General features: G+C 40.3%; 1 protein-coding gene across 2 annotated transcripts in view; it reads left to right on the top strand.

Annotated features, from left to right (window-relative positions):
* The window catches only part of LOC114697426 (ubiquitin-conjugating enzyme E2 E2), a 310,413-nt gene that overhangs the window by 115,307 nt on the left and 167,635 nt on the right, over positions 1-27,471 (top strand). The gene's annotated exons all lie outside the window — the stretch shown is intronic.

Below are 27,471 nucleotides of genomic sequence, written 5' to 3'. Positions count from 1 at the left end.
TGGAGTGCTGATTAGGATCTACGTTCTAGTTCTGGGTGCATTTTCTAAACAAACTTCATTTTCCAATGGAGTCATATAACTGAAGTGTGTGTGTGTGTGTGTGTGTGATTTCAACAGTTTTATACAAATTTAATCTTATATATTGTTTGAGAATAATTCCATGACAAAGTTTCTTGCAGTAGATTTACTTAAAATTGTGCCCAGACATTCAGAGTATAATGTTCAAAAAGCTAAAAAAAAAAATTGACTTTATTCCAATTAAGAAAATTCATATTGTTAGAGTTGAAATTGTGTTCTATTTAGCAGGTAAAAAGTAAAAGTTGGGGACCAGGTATGGTACTGCATGCCTTTAATCCAGCATTGAGGAGGCAGAGACAGATAGACCTTCCTGAGTTCTATGAGTTAGAGGCCAGCCTAGTCTACATGCTGAGTTCTATGAGTTAGAGGCCAGCCTAGTCTACATGCTGAGTTCTATGAGTTAGAACTGAGTTCCAGGCTGGAAACAAAGGAAGGACAAGAATAGAAGTTGAGTGTTTTCCTCGGCATGACTTCATGTGCATCAAAAGCATGTAAGTCGTCTTCTTTTTGTTTTATTTTTTTTTACAACATATTTGACTATTGTATGAAAACATTATGTTGACTAGAAATATGGCTGCTTAGTTTTTCTAAAGGCTTTCCTTAGTCCTTTGGTAGACAAGTCATTGTGAAACTTCATATGTTGTCATCTTTATTAATTGTTCATTTCTCAGAGGCTTTACAAATGATCTCAGTGGTCTTTTATCATACTTTTGATTTTATGAACTCTCTTGAGTGATTTCTACTTTTACTTTATGATTTTTTATATATTTGTTGAGAAACTGATCTTTTTGAAAAGATGGAGGAAAGGATATGCGTGTATGTATATATATATATGTGCATATGCACACATACATATATTATATATATTAGTATCACTGAGAAAAACAACACTGGAGTTCTGACTAGTTAGTTTGGAAGTGGTACTGGGTTCTGACTAGTAAGTTTGGAAGTGGTACTGAGTTCTGGACTAGTTTGGAAGTTAGCACTTTAGTCTTGCATTGCCACTTGTTTCTGTGTATGTTGACTTTTAACTGTGGTAACTAATAAAGCTGGATTTTTTTAACTCAGTAGAGCATATCACTTAATCTGTTTTATTTATTTATAACATTCTATGTAGTTTGCACTTCATAAAACCTGTAGTCCTAGTTCAGAACCAGACAGACAGAGGGGCACAGGTAAGGATGGTCACACCTTGCCTGTGGCCACAGTGTGGCTGACATCTGGGAAGCTCCTGTTTGCAGCCAGTTGTAGTGTTCAGCTGTTCCCCATTTGACCTCATGACTGAAGGAATCGAGGAAGTACCTGTGGATGATGAGGGTCTAATAGTTAAGCTCGAGCCCTTTAAATGCTAACTTGTGGGTTTCCCAGTGTGCTTCTTGTTCCTTGTAAGAAGATATATTCACTTCAGCATGTTCTCTGCAAATCAAAGTTTGCCTTTGGTGCAGAGTATAAAATGCGTGGGGCTGAAGAGGTGACTGTGGTTAAAGCACTTCTTGCTTTCCTGGAGGACCAGAGTTCAGTTCCCAGTCAAGCAGCTCACAGCTGCCTTTAAGTCAGACTTCAGGAGAGCCAGTGCCCTCCTCTGGGCACCCCTGACTAATGCACACATGTGCAAACCACACACAAACACACACACACACACACACACACACACACACACACACACACACAAACACACACACACACAAATAAACAAACAAAAATAACAAAGCAAATTTTTAAAATTCAAAAAAATTGATTAGCCTGCAATTTTAGGAATGCATTTCCAGGTCTTTCTGTGGTGAGTAACCATTTCTTCCCCTGCTTGTCACTTAAAGCTGTTCCACAGAATAATCCAGAAGATTCTAGTCAGAATTTTATAGAAGACATAGAATTGGTGAAATTGGATTTTGACAGCAAAAGTCATAAAATATAGTAATGTTTTTTAAAAAAATTTTGTTTTACTGCGTGAAGTACATCCATGTCCATAGCTTATTATCTTCAAAGGGAGAATTGTGTGCTATTTCCCAATGACTACTTAATGGAGATATGTGATTGCCACTGGAATTGAAGTTATTTTACAATGTGCATTTTTATAATTCTTGGTGCTCTAAAATACCAGGATGAAGCTCTAGTATATTCATGCATTGAATCGCAGACATTTAGATACAGGTTGCTTATTATCCCTTATCTAAAAGCCTTTGCTCCAGTAGTGTGTCAGATCAGAGAAGGGTCAGGGGAAATGTTAGAGGCATGTCAGTATTGCAAATCCTAAACCAGAAGTGGTGTGGAACCTGACACCTGTGAGCTCATGTCAGCGCCCCATACGTCCCTGGTTTTGAAGCATCTCAGATTTCACATTCCTGTCCTGTGGATGCTCCACCAGTGCTGCATAGTTTTCTGGAACTGGAGGCCCTGGGATGGCAGGTGCTAGCCTCAGTTCATCCTGTGGTGAGCTTTCAATTGTAAGAAAATTTTATCTCTCACTTCAAGCATAGCTTTGGGGCTTGGCCTTTGGTTCAAAGATGCTGTAGGTATTGTTTTTTAAAAAAATACCTCCTCAATATCAAACAGTATGTGAGGAAGGACTCCAGAAGTAGGCTGTGAGTGAGGCACACCAAACTCTGGGTGAGCTCAGGAGCTCCTGCTTCCCCAACTCAGTTGGTCACTGTATCTTCTACTGTATGTGATTAAATAAAGACATTTCTACATGTGAGATGCCCCTGGGTTGGCTTTCACACTTAGATCTGTTTTCTCTCCAAGAAAATCATGGGATTGCATTCCTTTTCTTTTTTAAACTGCCCAATTCTTGCACATTATTCTATACACATCTCACTATGGTTTGGGTCCAGCGCTTCCTCAGAACTTACAAGTCCCTCCCTCTCTCCCCCCCTCCCTCCCTCTCCTCCTCTCTCTGCCTCTCTTCCTCTCTCCCCTCTCTCCTCTCACAAAGCAGCACACTTCAGAGTTGCAGAACCACCTAGGCATTCAGGGCACTCCTTGGGTTTGCCCCTAGGAATATGGGGATTGCCGTTTTTGAAGGCAACTCTCCAGCCCTCCTGTTTCTTGTTCTGCTTTGAACACATTTCTGTCTGTCATTAGAGGTAGGCGGTGAAGCACTGTGTGTTGCTGCTTGGGCATTAATGTACCGAAGGGAGACATTTCATTTTGATTGCATTCAGTGATCTTTTTATGCCCTAAAGTGTGAATACTGATCTTTTATAATTCTGGCACAGTATAACTGTAGCTGTGTTCATATTCATACAGGTCCCTAAAACAAACCTCTATTGAGGGAATTTTAGGCTAATTTAGGTTAATTTTATGTAATCATTAAAAAAAAAATCTGTAGAGTTTTTTAGATACTTTATCTGTTACCAGTGTGTATATAAAACCTCCCATGTGTGAAGCGGGAAATGTCAACCCCCCGTCCTGTTTGGGAGGTTTGAAAATGTCTCAAAAGCTTAGTCAGCAGACCCCATTTCTGAGCCACTGTAGTTTTGGAGTTTTGATTTTTTGTTTCCTTTTGATTTGTATTGCCTCTCATGATCTAGCTTCTGACACGTTTTTTTTTTTCTGTCTACGGTAAGTTGATGAAATGTTTTCCTTTTTCTCATTGCTGTGTCTCTGATACTTCTCCCAGAGCTTGCCTTTTCTGCTGTGAAGTCTGTCCCTGTTTGGAGGCACCTGGCAGCCTGCCTGTGCTACTGCAGTCCTCTGCACCCAGTGGCTTGGAGGAGCAGTGTGGAGTGTACTGCTTACAGCAGGGTGATAATTCAGATCACTAAACACTGACTGCCTAAACTGAAAAACTGTTACAGAATAAGAACTTCAGGTTGAAAGACGCCTCTCTATCCGAAGCATCATGAGAAACAATCAAGCCTGGCATAGTGGTGCACACTTTTAATCCCAGCATTCCGGAGGCAGAGACAAGTGAATCTCTGTGAGTTCGAAACCAGCTTGGTCTCACATAGTGAGTTCCAGGACAGCCAGTGCTACATAGTGAAACCTTGTCTTGAAATGACAAAACATAAAATCCATACTTAGCATTTATAAATGAAGTTTACTGTATTTTCATAGTGAGAACAAGACTGGACATGTTTGCTCTGCACATAGCAGAAAATGGGGAGCTGTGAGGATGTGCTTCAGTGTTCAAGAACCAGTAGGGAGGTGGAATTCCCAGATTTGCTTTAGAACGGGAAGAGTGTGTTGTGTTCTGGAAATGAAGACAGTTAGAGGCAATTCCACGAGGATGGTACCAGGCAAGTGAAGGGCAGACCTGATAGAAGTAGCAAGTAGAATTAAGAGAAGAAAAAAATCAGACTGATGTTTACAAAAGTAAAACAATTAATTAAAAGCGCCTGGTGATTAGGCTGTAACAGGTCAGCCAAGGATGAAATGTGTAGCCAATTGTGAGTGAGCCCTTTTTATGTTGGCAGCTCACACTCCTGGGCTCCAGTGTCCTGCTCCAGCCCATCTGCATCCAGCCTGTTGGACATATTTTTAGGGGATGCTTTTTGAGTCATTTCATGACCATACTCTTCACCCGTTCCCTCCACCATTACAGTGTCATTGACTGGTACCTTATATTTTCTGAACTGTGTGTTTTGGAAGTAGCAAGTTTGCCAGTGGAACATTTATTTTGTTACTTAATTGTGGGCTTGCTTGTGAAATAGGAGCAGGTCTGCCTTGCCTTGCCCTCCCCACTCCTCCCCCTTTCTTCTTTCTCCTCCTTCTCTCCCCATTTTCTTGACCTTTCTTCCCCTCCAATCCTCCGTACAGGTTTTTGTTTGTTTTTCTGTTCATTATTTAGTTCTGGGAGTTGAGCCCAGGGCCTCATGCATACTAAGTAAACAGTCTTAAGCATGCCACTATAGAATTGTATCATCTGCTTTTTAAAAAAGACCGCTTTCTTACATTTTTGAAATGGCATTCCTGAGAAGCCCACAATGCCTTTAAATTGTGACCCACATTCCCTAGCCTCCGGAGCGCAAAAGTCAGAGGTGTGGGTACATTCCTTGTTGTGGAATAGAATATTTGTTTAACTATATAAAGACATGTTGTATTTGTTTATGCTGCATTTGTTTAACTATGTAAAGATGTGTTGCTGTTTCACCTTGCCTGCCTAAGGCACCTGATTGGTCTAAGGAAAAAGCTGAATAGCCAATAGCTATGCAGAGGAGGGATAGGTAGGGCTGACAGGCAAAGAGAAAAGGGGAGCCAGCCAGCCAGGGAGGAATCAGGAAAGCAGGATAGACAGTACATAGATGAGATAAACAAGCCTCAAGGCAGCACATAGATTAATAGAAATGGGTTAATTTAATTTTTTTTTAAAAGCTAGCGGGGGCTGGAGAGATGGCACAGAGGTTAAGAGCACTTGCTGTTCCAGAGGTCCTGAGTTCAATTCCCAGCAACCACATGGTGGCTTATAACCATCTGTAATAAAAACTACATACATAATAATAAATATTATATACATATAAATTTTTTTTTTAAAAAAAAAGCTAGCTAGAAACAACCTTAAGCTAAGGCCAAACACTCATAATTAATAATAAGTCTCAATGTCATGATTTGGAGGTTTGTGGTCCAAGAAAGCCTGCTACAAATCCTGCTTAAGAATTGCTTTACATTTAGCAGGGTATGAGGAACTAAGGCTGAAAAAGATAAAAGAATTGTTCTGGAAATACATGGAGGTGAGGAGGCCAACACAGCAGGCTGCAGTTTTAAAGCAGGTGTGTTCTTGGGTATAAGACCTGCAAGTGAATTGAGAGCATCCAGAAAATGAGAAGTCATGCATAAAGCAGAGATGACTTTCCAGGATGAGATCATGTGGGTGCTTTGACCTGGGTGCTTTTTATATAGATATAATATCTTTTAAAAATCACTGATCTCTACAAAGTACAAATAGAACATTTACTGAATGTTAATTAAAAACAGAGGAAGACACACAAATTCTCATTAATGCTTCTGCTGACCTATTTTTATTTCAATTGCATATATGTGACTATCGTTTTTGATAGTTTTTAAAATGTTCTCAAAATGATATCCAGAAAGAGAAATGAACCAATATATTTATTTCATCTATAGCTTCCAGGAGCTGAATCCCAATACTAGCCTGGGTTTCAGATCCCTGCTGCTGTCCCACTGTTAGTTGTGTCAGTGGGGGTTAACCACACTCAGTTTAACCTTGCTGTTGGTATTCTGTTTTGGAATTTTTCTTTTTTCCTCATTTAACTTCCTTATATCATCGATGCACCATGAGACCTGTACACTGAAAAAACTAGTGCAGATAAGCACGCGATAAAAACACATTTAGTGATAATGCACGGTAGCAAGGCTGCCTTTCAGTGTTCCTGGGAACGGAGAGGAATTGCCTGTGAAGAAATCACAGAGGAAAAGTGAGTAAGCACGTATATGTTGTTATTTGTCTGTGAAGATTATAGGCCTGTTTAAAGCACGTGAGAACTGTGAAAGAGTGGATTATATGTAAGTTACATGTTCACATGGTGGGACGTCTCAGTAAATCTCATCTACAGACTTCCCCCACCCCCACCCCCACCCACCAACACAGTAGACTCTGTTAGGACCTAGGACACACCTGCGCACGCACACGGAGCTGAGGACCAAACCCGCAGGTGCTCTACCACTGAGCTAAATCCCCAGTCCCAGCCCTTAGTTCTTAAATATACAAATCAGTGCGTAGCTAGCCTCAAGCTTGTGTCAGTCTTCCTGGACCAAGTGCTGGGATTACACATGGGTGCCGCTCTGCCTGGATTGAATCTGTCCAGATTAAGTAGCATTATCCCAGGTTAGAGAGAACACATAACTGAAGGGCCTAAACCCAGGATCTCTTGCTCCTCTTCCTTCTCCTTCCGGAAACAATTGGTGAACTGAGTGAGTTGCTGCAACTCTGGAGTGGCCCTAGCCTCCAGCTGTGTTGGTGCTGAGTAAGCAGCAGGCAGTGGGAATGGGGGAGGGGGAGGGCAGACTATGGACCCTTCCAGGAACAGGAATAGGAGGCGCTGTGCCATTGATGGACAGGACGGAGCCCCGCCTCCCTGCCCGCTGACTTCCAGTGCCCCGACTCCCAACACTTGGCAGCATTCCAGCGATTCCACTGCTACTCTTGTCTTTTTAAACGTCTGTTCTTTGAGCGTGTTAACAATGTAATTTGATCATATTTACCCCTTTCCAAACTCTGGAACCCAGATCTGCTCCCCAACTTTGTGTCCTCTTCTTTTCCTCTCTCTCCCTCTCTTCCTCCCTCCCTCCCTTTCTTTTAAGCCCTTCAAGCCCAGTTTCTGCTGCCCATACCCATATGCTCTTTGATATGTGGCCTTCCCCTGGAGTGTGGTCTACCTGCCAGAGACCTCACACTTGAAGAAAACTCTATCAATTGCCTGGTTTCCCCTCCCTCCTTCCCTCCCTCCCTCACTCCCTCCATCCCTCCCTCCCCCTCCCTTCCTTCCTTCTTTTTTTTTTTTTTTTTTTTTTGTCAGACACTACCAAGAGCATGAAGACAGGGAACACGTGCAGTGAGGTTGAGGAGCCCCGCCCCCTGACACACACACACACACACACACACACACACACACACACACACACACTAGTGCTATCCCAAGCCATTATTCTGGAAGCAGTCTCCAGGGCCTCTTGGCTTAGGTGACAGTCACCTGGTAGTACAGCAGTCCGCCCTGGTGCTGCACACTTGTTACATGCAGTCTGGCCTGGGCTGTTATCCTGGTGTAATTACTACTTTTTTTTTCAGCCGGGGGTCTCACTATGTAGCCTTGGCTGGCCAGGAACTCACTATGTAGACCAGACTGGCTTCAAACTCATAGACATCCACCTGCCTCTGCCTCCTGAGTGCTTCAGTTAAAGATGTGTGCCACCATGCTCAGCTATGGCATAACTAATTTTAATAGCAACATCCAATTTGCTTTTCAAATGTTTAAATGGTAAATTATATTGAGAATGTGTAATAAAAACCCTAAATGTACACAGAGGTGATTTCAAAGTATTTCATGGTTAAAATGATAAGCATGGTGTCTAAATCCCACAGATGCAAATGTGCATTAGCTGTTCTTAAAAACAGAATGTTCTGGAAAGAAGAGTCTCATACTATGATATACTACAGGACGCTCATTGCATCACTCATACATTTACTGTGAAATAACACCCTGTGTTTAAAAGCATGAAGTCATGTATAATGCCATAGTCTGTGAGAGAATGATCAAATGTTTTGATTAGGAATTTCAATTTTAAATTATAAAATTAAATATTTAAATTATTCTTGCTTATAGTTCTTTATAGTCAAAGGAAACCAATCACTGGTCTTTATTTTGAGCATTAAAAAAATTTCATATTAATCTTAGGGGGGGAAACCCCAAATTTAAAACAGATATTGAGGGCTGGAGATGGCTCAGTGGCTAAGAGAACTTTCTGCCCTTGTAGAGGACCTGGGTTCAGTTCCCAGAAGTCACATGTTGGTTCACAACTATCATTAACTCATTTTCCAAGAAACCTGACATCCTCTTCTGACCCCCCGCAGGCACCAGACATGCACATCCTGAACATCCATACCTTTAGGCAGTCAAAATACTCATATACATAAAATAAAATTAAAAAAAAACTTTGACTTTAAGACACAAATCTTTTGTCTGCTGTTTTAAAGGAGATAACTTCTTATAAACTATGAATATTTGAATGTATAGATATGAAGTTGATAGGTAAAGCATGGTTTACTGAGGTTACTTTCTGACTTAATACTAATCAGTCATTAATGATAAAATCCTATATAAGAGATACACCTTCCAATCATTAAAGTTCATAGTCTCCAGTAATCCTAATGTCCTTAGTATTAGACATTAAGCACATAGAACCCATTAATTATCACCTGTTAATATTGACTCTAAGTTCATTTTTCTTCATCTAGGTTGAAACTTCAGTGATGAGCCCATTAAAAATCATTATCTTCCTGCTCAAAATGTCAGTTTGTTAGTACACCCACAGTAGACATTTGTGCTTGGACCTTCAAGATGGAATTGCCTTTGAGGATTGCCAATGAAATTATTAGTTTTGCTCATTTACCATACTAATTTTTCTTATCTATATTATATAAAAATTATATTTTCATTAACATGCTGTGTCTTTAGCCATTAAACCAATGGAGAATTACGTTATTCTACAATAACAAAGCACAAAAATAAACTTTTGCTTATTTCTGTTTTAACATAAGATTAAAAAAAGGCATCAGAGATTGTGGTACAGTAAGATTAGCTTATGTCAGAGTCCTGTTGATGTGCACTGGGGAAATTTGTGATTGATTTATAGGAATGTATTAGACACTCTGACCCTGTTCTTTCCTGTACCATTCTTCTGAAATCTAATTTTATCAGTTTGCCCATGGGAATCAAACTCCGAAAAATTAATTTGTGCTAACCAAACTCACAAGAGATTGATTTATAAACCAGTAAATCACTTTTTAATATACTGTGGGAATGCTACCTAGCCCAAAAATGAAAAAAAAAATCTTATTTTGAAGTTCTCGCCACTTTAGAAGAGGCGCTTAAGTGCTAGAAAGATGGGAAACACCAAGCTTCCCACCCCCCCTCCACTTTAATAGTAAACACATGATGGGTATGTCCTGACTAAATGTGTAGTGGAAGTCCCTTCATTTCTGTTGAGGAGACTCATAGTTGAAGCCAGATTGCACTTGAGTGAATATACTATTTTGAGGGTAATTTTTCTGAGCCATTATTGAATAAATTATCTCTTTTTTCTGTTTGACGAAGAACAGATGTCTTTGATTATAACACCCATACTCAGGGAAATACTAGTCTACAAAGTTTTAAAGACAGCATTTCTAGATCTCTGACAAGCTCACTCTCACTGCCATTTCAGTGACAAATTGTCCATATTGCAGAGAGTCATCTAGGAAGAGTCTCAGTGAGAGATTGTCTACACTGGGTTGGCCTATATATCTGTAGGAGATTGTCTTAATTAAGTTGATTGATTTGGGAAGACCCAGCCCACTATAGGTGGCATCATCCCCTAGGTAAAGGGTTATGAACTGTATAAGAATGGAGAAATAGAGCAAGCACGTGAGCTTCTCTCCACTCTTGACTGTAGATGTGATATGACTGCTGTTTGAAGTTCCGGTCTTGTCTTCCCTACAGCAAAGAGCTACAGCCCGGGATGGTCAGCTGACATCACCCCTTTCCCTTTACATTGTCTTTGTTATGATTTTTATCACAGCAACAGAAGTGGAAACTAGAACAGCACATAAGATAAAACTGAATTATGTATAGTCACAGTGTCCGTAAATTCCCCAAATTGCCACATGTGGTGGCACACACCTGTAGTGCCAGGTATCAAGAGGATCATGAGTTCAGGGATCATCAGCCTGGGCAATGTTTGTGAAACCCTGTGTCAAAAATAAAGCAATTAAGCAAGAGGCACAAATCTGAAAAATAGTTTATAAAACAGTACATTGGGCATTATAAAATAGTATTCAATCATAAATAAATATAAATGTGTATTGTCTGGTAGCACATGAGTTGTAATAAAGTATACATAGTCCAGATGTACTGTTAAAATATTTTAATGTTTGCAATAAGAAATTTGTATCAATGTTATGTCACATGTGTCCTTTGTCATAATGTCCAAGTTTGTGGTTCTCCTTCGTTGGTAAGATCTTAGATGACCCTCTACACCTCAGTATCAGTGGATCTTGCTGCCCTCCCACGGCCAATTCATGGTAGATATTTCATGAAGCTTTATTACATAGTGGAAGTAAAGAGATGGCCCAGGTGTGAATCTCATGAGTCACCCATTCAGCCCCCTTGGATCCACAGTCCTTAAAGAGGGGGAGAATGGTGAGAGCAAACCTTACAGGAAACACAAGTGTCCAATGAGGTGCAGTGATCACATAGGATTATTGACATCTAATTATTCAGCAAGGCTGGAAGTGAGGCCTCTGGAGTCAGTAAAGCATGGATGTCCCCATTTTTTGAGCGAAAGCAGCATGGCAGAGATCCATAATAACATATAATGGATAGAAATGTTGGTGGGCAGGTTTCTGGAGCTACCCCCAAAGGCTGCCTGGATGTCATTACCTTGTTTTAATGTCACAACATAGGCTCCATCTTTGGCCTGAATTCTCAGTGTCTGTCAGATTCTTAGGTTTATCTATCCAGTTCTTACTATCTACAAAATGTATATCACCCAAGTAGTAAACCTTGGTATCATGAGAATTTTCTCTCTGGGAAGATGTAAACACCTACCCACTACTTATAAGGTCCTAGTAACAAACTAAAGTATGATTCCACCAGAATTCACCTGGTAACCATTGAGTGTATGAGGCTTACTTTATAGAACACAGGTGAGGGGTCATGGGCAGAAGTGTGGGTGACCCTAAAACAGGTTTACACCCAGTATAGATGATGGCTCCCCATTGCCGCATAAATGGAGCCCTTCCTCAGTTAACCCCTCTCAGCCCATGGACTAGTGCTTCCTGAAACCCTGTGCCCCATTTAATCAGGCAGACTTGTACACAAAAGTTTCTGGGAACTCAAGTAAGGGTCTAGTGTATCCACTTCATCTTGTGTCAGTAGTCCACAAGCCAGATAGTAATGGATTCTTGCAAGAAGGCACAGCTCATCCATGGCTTGGAAAAATAATGCTTTATAACATGTGAGTTTGTAATAGTTTCAAAGCTGAATAGCAGAATCCCTACCACCATCTGTCCTGGGCATCTCCTCTAGAGTTGGATGTTAGTTACGCTGCTCTCTGGTTATTGTGTTCACCTGAATGTACGTACCACACAGGTGCCTAGCACTGTGTCCCACAATCTGTCTCCAGCCACGACTGGTTTTCAAGGAGGTTACTCTTTCACTTCTTGCTCTGCTGCACCATACTAAGTTGAGCCTCCAAGGCTTGTTATACCCAAGGAATGACAGAACAGTCTCCCTTAGCAAGCAGTTGTAGCTAACATATGCCTGCATCTGAAGTGTGTTGGTGCGTGGCTTTCCTCGCTGGAATGGGCATTTATAGTAGTTAGTATTGATGCTATTGATACTACCTTTATGGCACTAGAGTTCAAAGGATTGCAGAATCCTTGACTTCAGTCAGTTTCTGATGATGGTTGCCACTCCTTGACATTACCCATGGTACCTAGAGGCCTGCTCGATGGGTAGTTTTTGCAGCCTGGTGTTGGAGGTGTGTAGAACTTAGGCTCTGGGATCCAGCAGTGTTTGTGGATTCTGCCTGCTTAATTATAGATTGAGTGAACTTCAACAAGTTACTTTAAACTTTTAGAGTTTCCACTCTTTGTTTTCCTTAGGGTTTGGGACAGCAGAATAAATATAAAGTACTTAGCAGAGTGTCTGGTATAGGGTGAGCCCTTAATGAATGTCATTTGGGGTTTGGTCTTAATAGTATTTGGGATTTCAGTTTTCCAACTTGTATATACACATAACCATGTGCCTATAACTGAGAGGTCATAAAAACAGAACAGTAAACCACACAGTTTTCCTAAGGTAAGGATATAAAGTGAGCTGAGCTACTCAGTATTTTATACCTGTCTATATGGAAAGGAAATGTAACTAGTGAACAGATTACTCTCAAAGCTGACCATAAAAAAGGAATGAAAGGTGGCCACAGTTTCCTTTTTGCATAGCCTGCATTTTTGTTAGAATACATGGACATTTTAATTTTGAATACCTCTCTAATTTCAGGGCTATGTATACCTCACCTGAATAATTTTCTCATGGTGTGTGTTATACTCTAAAACTTAACATGTTAAGCTAAAGTTACTTTGTGCTTCCAAACTGTGGTAGCATACAGGCTGTCTCACCAGAGCCTGTGCTCTCAAGAGTCAGCAGGTCATGCCCAGATTTCTTTACATGAGCAGGTGTGTGTGTGTGTGTGTGTGTGTGTGTGAGAGAGAGAGAGAGAGAGAGAGAGAGAGAGAGAGAGAGAGAGAGAGAGAGAGAGAGATTAAAGATGTGCTACATTCGTTTATGCTTGGAATATTTGTTTAATGATGCAAAGATGTGTTGCATTCTTTTATATTGCATTTGTTTAACTCTGTAAAGCTGTGTTACTTTGCCTGCCTAAAACACCTGATGGTATAATAAAGAGCTGAATGGTCAATAGCAAGGCAGGAGAGAGAAATATGTGGGGTTGGTGGGCAGAGACAATAAATAGGTGAAATCTAGGGAAGAGAGTGAGGAGTGAGAAAAGGAGGAGAGGAGGATGCCAGAGGCCAGCCACACAGTCAGCCACGGAGTAAGCTGGAAAGAAAGATATATAGAATAAAGAAAGGTAAATAGCCCAGAGGTAAAACGTAGCTAAAGAGAAACAGGATAGTTTAAGTTAGAAAAGCTGGCTAAGAACAAATCAATCTAAGGCCAGGCATTCATAAATAAGAATAAGTCTCTGTGTATTTATTTGAGAGCTAGGTGGCAGACCTCCAAAGAATAAAAATAAAATAAAAATAAACAAACTACGTGTGTGTGTGTGTGTGTGTGTGTGTGTGTGTGTGTGTGTGTGTTTGTATACTAGATATTGTCAGCAGTTCTCACAAGCTTTTCTAATGTGCAGAGAATGTAGTGAGCACATTGTCACTTGCACATGAGTTACCTTGTCACTTTATATTTCCCTGCAGCCCCATTGATCCTTTTGCAGTGCTGGGGTGTCTGCCACTGCACACTTCTAAGCAAATTCTCTGTGAGTAGCTACATCCCCGACCTAGTTTATATAGATGGATCTTGTTTATAAATTAGGAGCTTAGCTGGATCTGAAAGTATGTTTTTCTGGATCTGTATTTGACCCCATCTTCCACCATTTCCCAAAGTTTGATGGTACATACTTATATTGATGATGTGCACTTACATTGGTGGTAAATACTTGCATTGATGCATATACTTACATTGATGATACATACTTATATTGATGCTATACACTTATATTGTAAGATTCATTTTTCCTAGTGCTAGAAACTGAACCTATGGCTAGATGTAAGTTCTCTACCCATAGGCTGCCATTAGAGGCCCTTCTCCCTGAATTGTCTTTCCTGTTGTGCCAATAGGAATGAGCATTCAAAGGCAAATGCAAGGAGAATTATATGTGGCCAATGACCAAGTGCATTCTTTCTCATGAAAACATACCCAGTTTCATTTTATAGAAAACCAACAATAAGTTAATGCTATAGTTCATCTAAGAGGTCTTCATCTAGAGGAAACAAAAATTAGCCCTGTGGACATTGGATATGTTGTTAAAATCAAGCCAATGTAATTTTAAGTTCTGTCTTAGAATGATTGGGTCACTGAACCTCACTGGGGACCTATCCCAGACAGCGTTTGAATTGCATTAAAGGAGAACTCTAGTTAATCCTGTTCATGATGATTAAATCATCCTTTGATCTGAGCAGCAGCCATCGTTAGACATCCGCATCCTACTTGAAAGCAGTTGTTTCGAAACGTGCTTTTCTTGTGGCTTTGCTGTACAGGGATCTCTTCAGTTCTGATTGCTGTGTGCACAAGAAACGATTATTTCCTGGCCACCATGAGCTGTGTCCTGTGATTTGATGCTGTGAGTCACTGTGCATTTGTTCTCTGCCGGTTTGTGGTCTCCTGTTTTAGGTCACAAGTGGCAGCTGCCTCCTCAGTAGCCGTCTGCCCTCTCTTTCAGTAGTGACACACCGCATCCCACAGGGCTACAAGGATGGTCACTTGGCAGGACTCCTGGGCTTGTACTGTGATCCTGCTTTTCACTTAATGGGAGGGAATCTTGGGGCTTGAGAAAGCAGATAGTCCTTAGTGGGCCAAATCTCACTTCATCTGCAGCTGGTTCTGTTCTGATCAGTGTTTCTGTAAGCTGGGTTACTCGTTAATGGCTGTGCTTTTTCCACTGCACATCCCAGCACTTGTTTGAGTTCTGAGGTGGATTGATGGTTTGGATTTGGACTAAAATCTGTCCCCTCTCGGATCCGTCAGTATGTGATCTCACGTCACTTTCCCCTGACATTGGAGTCGGCTTTTTGTTATTTCATATTTGGCAGTCATACTTGCTTCTGGTTGTTGGACTAATAATTGCTGTTTGTGGGAACAGGGACTTGAAAACTTTGCTTAGTGTTTTCTGGACAAAGCAAGGCAGCTGCACATCTGAGCTCACAGTGGTTGTGCCAGCATGCAGACCTGTGCATGCCCAAGCTCACCAAATCTTCAGTAGGCAGTCTGGGAGGGGAGAGTCTCACCCCTGACTGAGTAGCCATTAGCATTTGATAACTAATGGGAAAGGGATCATCGGTTTTCTCTAATGGTGTGATCATTTGGGAAGCTGACTGAACTGAACTCTAATGCAGGCTCCACACCCGAGCAGTTGGGCAACATAAATTGCACTCAATAGGTTTAAAAGAAAAAGAGAGAACACAGAGAGAGTTGGTGGGGAGGGAGCTGGGAGGATCTGGGAGGAGTTGGAGCGAGGTGATTGACTATGATCAAATACATTATAAGAATTTCTCAAAAGAATTAATAAAAATATTTTTTTAAAAACTTTGCTTATTAAAACTTGTTTATAGGAAATAAAATCTCAAAGTGCTAAAAAGAAAGAAATAAGCTTTGAATATTTTGCATCAAATTGGGCTTGGAGGAGCGTATTGATAAAGAGGTGAAATCGAAGGGATGAGGGGGTGATCAAGGAGTATAATGTGTAAGTTAAAAGGATGGAGTCCTAACAACCCTCAAAGTACAGTGGGGAGCCAGTGTGTGTTGTCAGGGGATGTGTCTTCCTGAACTGTGAGGGGCAGTGTGGGAAGGAGAGCATATTGTTAAATAGCTTATTTGTAGGGAAGAATAGGTTGGCGTGCACAAAAGAGTATTTCTCAGGTCCTACACTGTAAATTTTTGAAAGTGTGATAGAAACTGAAGTCATAGCATTTCAGAGACACTGATAGTGTGGACTGTGTTGTACTAGGCTTCCTATTTTAGGTTATCGACCAGCTCCCAAATCATGACACAAAGACGACTTATTAGTTATGAATGCTCTGCCTTATCTTGGCTCTTAATTTAATCTGTTTCTCTTTATCTACATTTTGCCTGCAGGCTTTTTACCTTTCTTTCTGTATATCTTACTTTCCTGCCTATCTCCATGTCTGGCTGGTGGCCCCAGCTGTGTCCCTTCTCTTTCTCCCTCATCCTCTCCTCTATCTCTTCTCTTTCCTTTTCTCGAGCCTAGATTTCTCCTACTACTTATTCTCTCTGCCTGCCAGCCCTGCCTATCCCTCTCCTGCCTAGCTATTGGCCATTCAGCTCTTTATTAGACCAGTAAAGGTGCCTTAGGCAGGCAAGGTGAAACCAATGCAACACATCTTTACATCATTAAATGAATGCAGCACAAACCAGTGCAATACATCTTTACATCATTAAATGAATGCAGCACAAACCAATGCAACACATCTTTACATCATTAAATTAATGCAGCACAAACCAATGCAATACATCTTTACATCATTAAATTAATGCAGCACAAACCAATGTAACACATCTTTACATCGTTAAAGTAATTTCCACAACACTGTATCACAAAAGCTTCTTGCAGTTGGGACACTTAGGCATGACACATCCATAATGGCGGGTGTAGAGGAAGTTGTCTGGTGAAGAAGGATAATCCAAGAATAGGTAATGCTTGACTTGGAGTACACATGGCAGCAGCTGTCATCATTTCATTTTTATTATTCTTGTGAAAACTGTAAACATTAGGGGAGAAATGTTGCTTTGTGTATTAGGATTGAACTTTTAAGAAATGAACCCAAAAGTTTCAACTTATTTTCCTAAGACAGGTCTAAATGTTCATTGTCTTTACCAACCTCATATTACTTGGTATAAATTCTGGTTGTTAGTAATTCTAGAATGTCTTAGCTCATTTGAGCTGTTAGAACAAACTTCAGAAGCCAGGAATGTAGACGGAATTTCTCTGTGTCTTGGCATCCTCTCCCAAATGACCACTCAGCGACATATTATTAATTATAAATGCTCAGTCAATAGGTCAGGCTTGTTACTAGCTAACGCTTATATTTTAAATTAACCCATATTTCTCACCTACCCTCTGCCATATGGTGGTACCTTGTTTCAACATGGCATGTTCTTGATTCTCTCTGTATCTGCTTGCTACTCCTGAGACTCCACCCTTCTTCTTCCCAGTGTCCTCTATGTCTGGCTGTCCCGCCTATACCTCCTGCCTAGCTACTAGTCATTCAGCTCTTTTATTCAATAAATCAGAAGGCACCTTGGCAAATCTTCACAGTGTACAAAAAGATTATTCCATAACACAGGAGGTTCATACACAACAGAAGTTTCTTTCTTAGTATTCTGGAGGACAGGAAGTGCAGGATCATGGAGCCAGGAAGTTTGCTGTCTGCATCAGGCATTCATTTGCTTGTCTGTACCTTCTTGATCTGTGTTTACTGGATTTGAGGATCTCCTGAACTCCTTTTGCCTCAGTTGTAAGGATACTGTTCAAATTCAACAGGATCATTTTATGTGTATTCTTTTAATTAGGATAATTGGAGAGATTCGGAAAGAATGTTTCTTGTGTGTTTGAATAGAATGAACTGAACTTTTAAAAATGAACTGAAGTCTTGTCACATGCCAAAGGCCCCTCTGCCTGCTGCCATTATGTTAACAGTTGGGATTACAATATAAGAACTTGGGGACATATTCGATTTTATCATTGTGTCACCATGTAGCTACACAGACAACTGAAAGAAGGAAAGACTTGATCTGCCTGTAATTTCAGAGATCTCCATCCACCATGGAGGAGAGGCTGTGTCAGAAAGGATGGGCAGGAATGAGAACAGGGCAGCAACAAAAAGAAATGACCCTAAGGGCATAGTCCAAGTCACCTGCTTCAAGCAGGCCTTATCTTTTCAGTAGCCTGTTCAAATTTCAGATCTTCCAGTGAATTAACTGTTCATCAGGTCAGAGTCCTCATGATGCAATCCTCTGGCGATCTCAAATACCCAGAGGTGCACTCCACTAGTCTCCATTGTGTTTCTCAGTATCAGGTGAACAAGCTTAACTGTCACAGAGGGGACATGAATATGTAGACCATAGCAGTGGAATAAAAGTAATTGTACGTGATTCAGTCCTGAGCTTATCTTGTAGAGAAGTGTAAGATACGTGTGCACGTGATATTATCAAATCAGAACTGTTACACTACTACATTAATATTAATGGACCTGTTTAAATTTATACCATTTTAAAGTATAAGGCAGGCGTCCTTAAGTGTGTTTTCACATACTAACAGCTATTGTCAAACGAAAGTTTTTGACATAGATACTACTTTGGGAAGTTTGTTAATCAGTATGTTTTAGAAAAATATTTCACACATTCAGATTAGAAAGTAGGATTTAGAATTTGAGATTAAAAATAATTGTTTTTCCTTCTTAGATACAGATGGCTAAATCTTATGGTTTTTCTGGGCATTTCTTTTTAAAAATAAAGAAATCCTGACCTGTTGTCAAACTCCCTATCTTGATATTTGAGTTAGAAAACACTCTCGATCCTGACAGCCCTTCCACACAGCCTTCTGATGAGCTGTCCTTTAGTGAGATGTGTTAAGAAGTGTTTTAGAGCGCTCACTATTGGAAAGGTATGTGGGGCTGTTAGGTAACCTGCAAAGTCTTCCCGGTTTAGGAATGTGAGTTGGGATCATAATTGAGCATAGTTAACACATCAGTGTACCAAGATCTTTTGGTTCTAGGGTGTTTGATGCAGGGTGCATAGGTTTAAGTACACACTGGTTGCACATGTTTCAGGAGCGGATCAGATTAGCAAAGGCTGCAAGGTCCTCTTCACATAACATGTGAAATTATGTCTTTTGTATTTATTTTTAGTTCATTTCAAAAGGTGAATTGGGCTAAATGTTATTTGTATGTTTCAGATAAAGTCTATGCTTCTAGCCTCTGTAAAATCTGCTTTCTTACAGTATCCGTAAAAACCAGTCTCCATGGATGTAGCCCGTGTATAGCAGCTGCCTAGCACATGTGAGGCTGAAGGCTCCGTCCTCCTGCATTTGTTACACCCATAGCTCTCAGGAGTGTGGCTCTCGTCTTTATCTGTGTGATGTACAGCCCTCTCATGCTTGTCTTTTCTAACCATGATATCCTGCAAAAGCTCTAGAAAGGACTCACCCCACCCCCACCTCCAATACTCTGCCGCCGACCCCACCCCCCACCCTGTTGCTTTGCTTGAAGCACTCAGTAGTTGCTGTGAGTCTGAAGTGCCTGCAGGCGCGTGCAAACAAGATCACCTGCGATTGGGCAAAGGTTACAGTCTCTGGTTTTGATTTGGTGCCTCAGTGCTGGCGAACTCTTTAAATGCCCTGTCAAACTGTTCTGAAGAAATCAAAGTCCCACCTCAGTGCTGCCACTGGAGTGCTGTCCTTTGAGAACATCCAAAAGTAACAACAAACTCGTGTGTGGCAGACAGCTGGACACAAGCAGCCCCAAACTTCTTGTAGAATTCTGTTAGTAAGAGTAGCCAGCAAGGCAGGAAAGTGGTTACAGCCTTGAAAAATAGAATCTGAGCTTCAAGTGAACGAAACATGACCTCATGCCTACTTTCCCCCCACACTGCCCAGCAAACTGTCTCAGTATCCTGACCAGTTCTCAGGGGCACACCCGATGGGAGAGCTGTGCCTTATTCCCAGAATTTAAAGTCTTGGTTCATGATTAGGAAACAACTGTGGTAAGACTGTTGGTGGAGATGTTCACAGGGCTCAATATTTGCGTCCATAATTCTATTGCAGTTTTTCTTCAACCTCCTGGGCGTATGCAGGTATTTCGTGTGTGGGGTTCTCACTGTTAGTCTCATCTACAATATTGGTGTTTAGGGATGTGCTAATTAGCTGTTCTCATACACCTCCGACCACACTGAGAGAGCCTTCTTAATGTTAGGACAGTAAAGGGACAAGATATCTCACTCCAAAGTATGTCATAACAGTATGAGCTCTAGTTATAAATGTATTTTTATTGAAATTTAAGCTGATATAAAAGAAAATCTGATAAAATAACATTTTATTGATACTTTATAAATGTACCGTACTGCAAAGCTTGTGTTGATACTCTAACAATACTGATGAAATGGTTCAGATCATTTTATGCATTAGAAACCACCACGTAGCTGGCATTATCAGGTCCTGTTGTGTTGATTTTAAATCCTGAGCTCATATTTGTTAAAGAAAGTGGAAATCACCAACACAGAAATAGGAGCTGGCAATTCTCCCTGTGCTCATGCTCAGATGTGTCCTTGTCTGACCCACAAGTTAACTCATTGTTAAACTTAAGGGTTCTGAAAGAGTGTGGTGGGATATAGAGAGTAAATGCATTGATTTCTTGGAGGCATTTCATGAACCCCAAATGGAGCTTGTTGCCTGCTCCTCCCACTAGCGGTCCTTCTTCTGGAACTCAAAGTACAAGGCCCTTCCCCCTGGGAAGTTTCCCAGAAGCCTGTGCAATGCTGCCCTGAGGCTTGTGCCTGCTTGTCCTCAGCTCACTTAGAAAGCTCTGGAGATAGAGAATGTGTTCTTCCAGAAGGGAACCATTCCCTTCTGTGAGACACTTGAATAATCTCAGCTGTGAGTTTTAAACTGAAAAAAGTGCACACATTTTTAGTATTGCAGACATGAGATTTTGACATAAAATACCTAAAAGCACAATTTAGGGTTGAATTTGGTGCCTGATACATTAGCTTCAAGTACTTTAAAGATATTAGAATTTCATTTCTTTTGCAACTTTTAAACCCAGATTCAGCATTCGAATCTAAGCATGTTCCTTTGCCAGGGTGAACTGAAGAGGTGATTGACTGGACAGTGGAAAGAATAAACCCTTAGAGGCTTCTCTATCCAAATATGTATCTCCTGTCCTTGACATTGAGCTATTTAGTGGGTTATTCGAGTGATCACATCTCCAATGAAATTCAATGGTGCTTAGGCATACAGAAATGTGTAAGAATAAAAAACTTGGCATATGATAAAGGGTAGAAATCCTTTATCATATAATATTGTGGACATAAACCGACAGTGAAAACTTGAATGTTCTTTAGTAGTTTGCTTGGTAGTAATATTAGTCTTCTAATTTGCATTTTAACCTGCATATAAAATGACATATGCATGTCATTAGAAGTCAGAATGTCTAACATAAAAGCATGTCACAAATACTAAAGTCAAATACATATTAGTAAAGGTAAAAAAAAATCCTTTTTTTGACATCAGAAATAATGAAGTTTGTTAGTGTTCAGCTTTTAGAAAGTACCAACACTAGTAACTTATAGAACATAACCATTTTTAGTATAATGGCACCAAAAAGACAGAAGCAGTAGTGTCCTCATACAAGAGGACATCACAGAACTGAAGGAAGTGAGATAATTAATGGTCAGATTAAGAAACCCTGTGTGGGTGAGCTGAATCCTCACAATAGGAAAGGAAACAGAAACCAGAGGTAATTGTTGATTTTCACCAGGAGCCTTTTTGAATTTTCATCTTATTGTACACAAGCATTTTGATTTTCAGCTTTACATTTAAAAACATAGGAAGACATTTTATATAGGTAGAGCATTTAAAAACTCCTAATACTTAAGTAAAAATAACAGAAAATGGGTGGCTGCCTGATAGAGTCGATTTCTGTATGTGTGCTAATAGAATTAGAATGCACTTCCCTGTGAGAAGGGCATAAAGGAAGTGGGCAGAGGAAGCTGCAGCCCTGCATTGGAAAGAGAACTCTACAAGCCATAGTCTGGCTGTTGACTGTACAAGTCACCCTCAGCTCGTCTGATCTCGTGATTTCATGTTATAACAGCAGTCTAGGAGCTCATCAGCCACTGATCTCTGTTCTGTTGTGTTGTCTCCAGTAGAGTGATGGTGTGCAACACCCTGCCTCACCCAGCAGGGAAAAAACCCTATAATGTTAAAATTATTTGGTATTGTCAGTTTGAACTCACAGTGTTTCAGACGGAAGTGGAGCCCTTCCAGTGACAGTGACTAGCTCTTCTTCTCTGATCACCAATCCCCGGATTCCATGGGAAAATGCCAGTTTCTGCCATGAGGAGGTTATAATGGGATCCCAGGATATTTGGGGCTAAAACACAAGGAAGCCCCCAGATACCAATGACACTGTTGAAACACGAGACATCTTGGAATGAAAAGGAAACTGGCCGTAATGGATTCAACATGGAGCAAACAAACAAAACCCATTATTTTGTATTCCATGGACCTAGATTTCTGTTAACTTGTCGCTGTGGTAACACTATTAAAAGCAAAATTAGGATATTCAGTATGACTCCTTTGAAAATGTACGTGTATCCTAAGCTGTCATTGCTTCTCTTTCCAGGGTTAGACAGAATCACCCTTGAAAAACTGAAGCATTTGGTTAACTTGCTGTCTGCTGCCTCCCTGCCTTGTCACTGTTCTTTAATGTTCTGGCCCCATGAAAATTGTTTGAATTCTGTGTGCTTGATTTAAAGTGGAATGCTTCTGATTTACCATGCCAGTATCAACTTTCTAAAGACAAATACATTTTTTACAAGATTCTTTAAAGTTATGAGTATGTGTATGTGTCCACATTGAGGTTTGTGCATATGAGTGCAGTGCATAAGGAGGCCAGAAGAGGGTGTATGAACCCCTGAAGCCAAAATTTCAAGTGTTCATGAGCCAGCCAACTTGTGCTGGAAACCAAACATGGATCCTCTGCAAGAACGGATGTTCTTAACCATTGAGCCACCTTTCCGGCCCCATAGGTACTTTCGTACTGACAACTAATTTTCATTGTCAGCATGACTTTGTTTAGAATCGCCTAGAAGGCTGCTGAGGTTCACCTATGGGCGTATCTGTGATTGAGGAAGGGAGAGCCACCATGAATGTGAACAACTCCATCTCAAGGGGAGAAGAAGGGGATGGGGGAGCCAGCTCTGCAGGGGAGCCTGCTCTGCAGGTGTCCCCTCTCTTAGCTCCCAGCTGCCTTGATGTGAACTGCTTTGCTTTGCTGGGCCCTCCCTACAGCAATGGACTGAACCGTTTGACTGTGTAAGCCAAAATAATTCTTCCTTCTTTGTTTGTGTCAGGTATTTGGTTGCAGTAGCACAGAAGCAACTAATATAATGAGCATAAAGTAATTCTCGATCTAGAGACAGGTGGGTAGAGTGGGGGTGGCTGGTTAGTCATTGAGAGGTTTGAGGACTCTATGGTCCTTGTAGGTATCCTGGGATAGCCATGAGATAAGAGACTGTTGAATAACCAGGTAACTGGACCTGAAACTCCCCTACTTCTAATTTTACTAGGACTAACATTAAGCGTGTCGACGTATTTGTTAGTTTAAATGGCAAGTGCATCGCATCCTACCCATCCCTTTAAGTTCAGCTGTGCTGGAGAGAGCTTTAGCATCCTGAAGGCACAGAGGTCAAAGATCAAAAGGATCTTGAGCATGTGTAAGAGATGAACCACCATTTGTCTGGGTCACACCAACTCTGGATCTAGCAGAACTGTTTATAAATGTCTTCCATTTTCTTGGCTGTGGGTTAATGGATGTATGGTTGGAAGGAGTTTATCTAGTAACCTCTTTATATTGTATGATATCATGAAGTATAAGTTGCAAGTGTTTGCTTGAGAATAAAACTGGAAATATCTTAAGAGTAAGTTAAAAAAAAGACAAGCACAGGATTGCATGAGGCAGATTCACAAGGACAGGAAGTTGTTAATTTAGCAGGTACACAGTTTTTGTTTTGAGTGATGAAAAGATTTTTGTAAATACATAATTGTGTTGTTTATACAAAATTGAGAATGTATTTTGTACTGGCTAGTTTTATGTCAACTTGACACAAGCTAGAGTCATTTGGGAAGAGAGAACATTAATTGAAAAAATGCACCCCCTAGATTGCTCTGTGGGCAAGCCTGTGAAACATGTTCTTAGTGATTGAGATGGAGGGCTGAGCAAACCATGAGGAACAAGCCAGTAAACTGCACTCCTCCATGGCTTTTGACTCAGTTCTTGCTTCCAGGTTCCTACCCTGACTCCCTTTGATATGAACTGTGATGTGGAAGTGTAAGCAACATAATCCCCTGTAGCTGAAGTTTTTCTGGTCCTGCCTGATCCTGCAGCTGCTCGGACCCTAATGAACACACAGAAACTTATATTAATTAAAGCTGCATGGCCTAATGGCCCAGGCTTCTTGCTAGCTAGATCTTATGTCTTAAATTAACCCGTAATTCTTATTTATGTTTAGCCACATGGCTTGATACCTTTTCCCAGTTCTGCCTTCACATCTTGTTTCTCATGGTGACAGTGACTGGCAGCATCTCCTGACTCAGCCTTCCCCTTCCCAGAATTCTCCTTCTGCTTATCCCGCCTACACTATATTTCCTGCCTGGCTACTAGTCAATCAACGTTTTATTTATCAATCAATCAGAGCAACACATTACACAGCATACAGAAAGACATCCCCAGCGATCCCCTCAAGTTGCTATGTTCATGGTGTTTCATCACAGCAGTAGAAACACTAAGACATATTTCATATCATAGAATTGTACATTTAAAAATGTCACATAGTAAGTGTTTAGATACTGTTTAAAACAATTAAAAACATACAGTCACCCCTGAACCCCCTTTATCTGCAGGGACATGTTCTACAATCCCAAATGGGTGCTTGAAGCTGCAAGGTAGTGCCAAAGTCATATACACCATGCTTTTCTCTAGGGGTGTGTGTATGTATCATATATATCATATATATGATAAAGTTTAAGTTATGAATTAGACATTTGTCACATGAAGAAATTAGTAATAACTAACAATAAAATATGACAATTAGAACAGTATACTGGGTGTCCTAGTTAGGGTTACTATTGATGTAATGAAACATCAGGACCATCAGCTTAGGGATGGCATCACCCACAATAGGCTGGACCTTCCACCATCAATCACTAATTAAGAAAATGCCTTACAGCCAGATCTTATAGAGGCATTTTCTCAATTGAAGTTTCTTCCTTTCAGATGACTCTAGCTTATGTCAAACTGACATAAAACCAGCACACTCAGGTAATAAAGTTAAGCGATAATGGCTACTTTTGAGTCAGATAAATGTCAATGTCCTAGGTTGACCTAGGTTGAACACAGTAGTTGAAAACATGGCTAGGGAAGGATTTCTGTAGCTAGAATGCATGGGGGACCTTAGCCAGGTGCCAGCTGAGGAAACCACTTCTGTAGACCAAAGCTGTGTGGCTTCAAAAGACATGTCTACTCCATACATGACAAGAGAGAAGTCACAAATTCTGAGCATCCTTGGACTAGCTTACAGGTGGCCTCCAAACTTGATATCCAAGAGGGCTTCTTTATTGAAGCTGGATTATGGATTCTGTTTAATTGTTCAGACAATTTGACTGATTAAAATACTTTCCTAAAACCTTAAAATGATCTTCTGGCTCTTGGGGTTTTGCCTTTGTGTTACCAGCTTGTGTCCATTCCAAATACTCTCAATCTTAAGGTTCTTCAGAATAGCTCTGGGAAGTCTTCAGTGTTCAAAAGTACAGTGTACAAATAATGCTTTTGGACAAATAGTTTATACAAAAATGATTGAATATGATTCATTTTGTACAGAAAACATTTTCTTAAAGATGTGAAGATTTCTTCCACAAAGTCATACATTTTCTTTAGCTTGTATGATTGTTTTTCCAAAATGTATGAACAAACACCAATCGGATTGTTTACTTAAAATCATTTTTTTGGAAAACATTTTCTTGGGGACTAGAGGTATGGCTCAGTGGTTAGCATGTGTTACTCTTGCAGAAGACCCAAGTTTATTTCCCACACGGATGGTGTCTTACTATCTTCTGTAGCTCTAGTTTCAGGATATCCGGTGCCCTATTCTGCCGTCTATGAGTACCAGTCATGCACATGGTGTACAAACATCCATGCAGACAAAATACTCATACACATAAAATTAAATAAATCTTTTGAAAATTTTCTGGTTTATCCTTGTAAATATTTATCTACTTTAGACATCCACTCATGAAAGAGTATGTAAAATTCATAATGACTTGTTATCGTTTTACATTTATGCAAATTGATAGAAAACAATATTATGTTTTGTTTTGAACATTAATACCAACCTGTAATCTATATTATAATAGCTACCTCGTTGTAATGAACCAATAATGAATAAAGTATACAAAATTATATGTATATAGAACAATAAATTATGCAACAACCAATACTTACTCTTCCATTCATTGAAAACATTCAATCCTCATAGTCCTGTGTGGTTGGTATATTAGCCTCATTTTGTGCATAAGAAATCTAAAACTTTTGCCTGGTGTTTACTTTTCTAAAGTCATTCAGCTAGCAAGTGGCATTGATAATACTTGATAAGCAGAGTTCTCTTTATTTAATTGTTTCATCTTTGTGTGTATACACACACACATGCCATGGTACACATGTGGAGATCAGGGGACAGCTTTCGGAGTCATTTCTCTCTTTCTACTTTTATGTTGGATTCCAAGGATTGATTTCAGATCCTCAGATTTGCACAGCAAGTACCTTTATCTGCCAAGTCATTTTGCCAGGCCCAATAGCCTGGATTCCTACCTGTAAATGTAAGTTAATGAACACGTAACCCCTAGAAATCAAGTTGTCATCTGTAGTAACTGCTAGTTCAGCAGTTATATTTAAAATTGCAGTAATAGATTCAAAATAAATTTTCAGTGTGTATGTAGGATTAAGGATGCTGTCATCTGCATTCTTACACATTCATCCAACATTTCTATTAGGAAGCTACAGTATAAGGTAGAGAGATAACACAACAGTTTAAGAATATGGCCAATGTCCCCAGGAAGCTTAATAATGTACTTAGAGGTTTCTCAGCACTTCTGTCCTCCCATTTAACCCATGACTCTATTGGATCAACAAACAAGATGCCATACTCTTGGAATCCAAAAATAAATTTAGACATTTCTTACCATCTGTTTAGTTTCTGAGTTTGTACAGTGAGACATACTTTTTTATCTAAATATTTTTGTCCAAGTCCCCTTGGCTAGTGAATACATCTGAAAGCTTGAACAGCGAAGAATGCCATCCCTGCTTAGAGAATTTGTCTGTTCACTCCCTGCATTGCACGAGTTCAATCTAGCAGAGTTTGCATCATGAGGGATTAAGTATCATAGCTTAAAATAATAAAACAGCAGTAAGCAGAATGGAACGTTGATTTAAAGAGCTAATTACTCTGGGATGGGACTCTGGCTCATGGTGGGGCATGGCCTTTCCTACTGATGCTGCAAGGTGGTCCTGCACACACTGTACTTGCTGCTTTTGATGTTGTTTCATGGTAATACATCTTGCCACACAGTTCTGTTCTAAAAAAATAAAGAGATTAC

Source organism: Peromyscus leucopus, chromosome 9 (genome assembly GCF_004664715.2).
Source record: "Peromyscus leucopus breed LL Stock chromosome 9, UCI_PerLeu_2.1, whole genome shotgun sequence".
Taxonomy (NCBI): domain Eukaryota; kingdom Metazoa; phylum Chordata; class Mammalia; order Rodentia; family Cricetidae; genus Peromyscus; species Peromyscus leucopus.
Note: the sequence above shows the minus strand (reverse complement) of the source record. Positions and strands in the feature narration are given on the sequence as shown.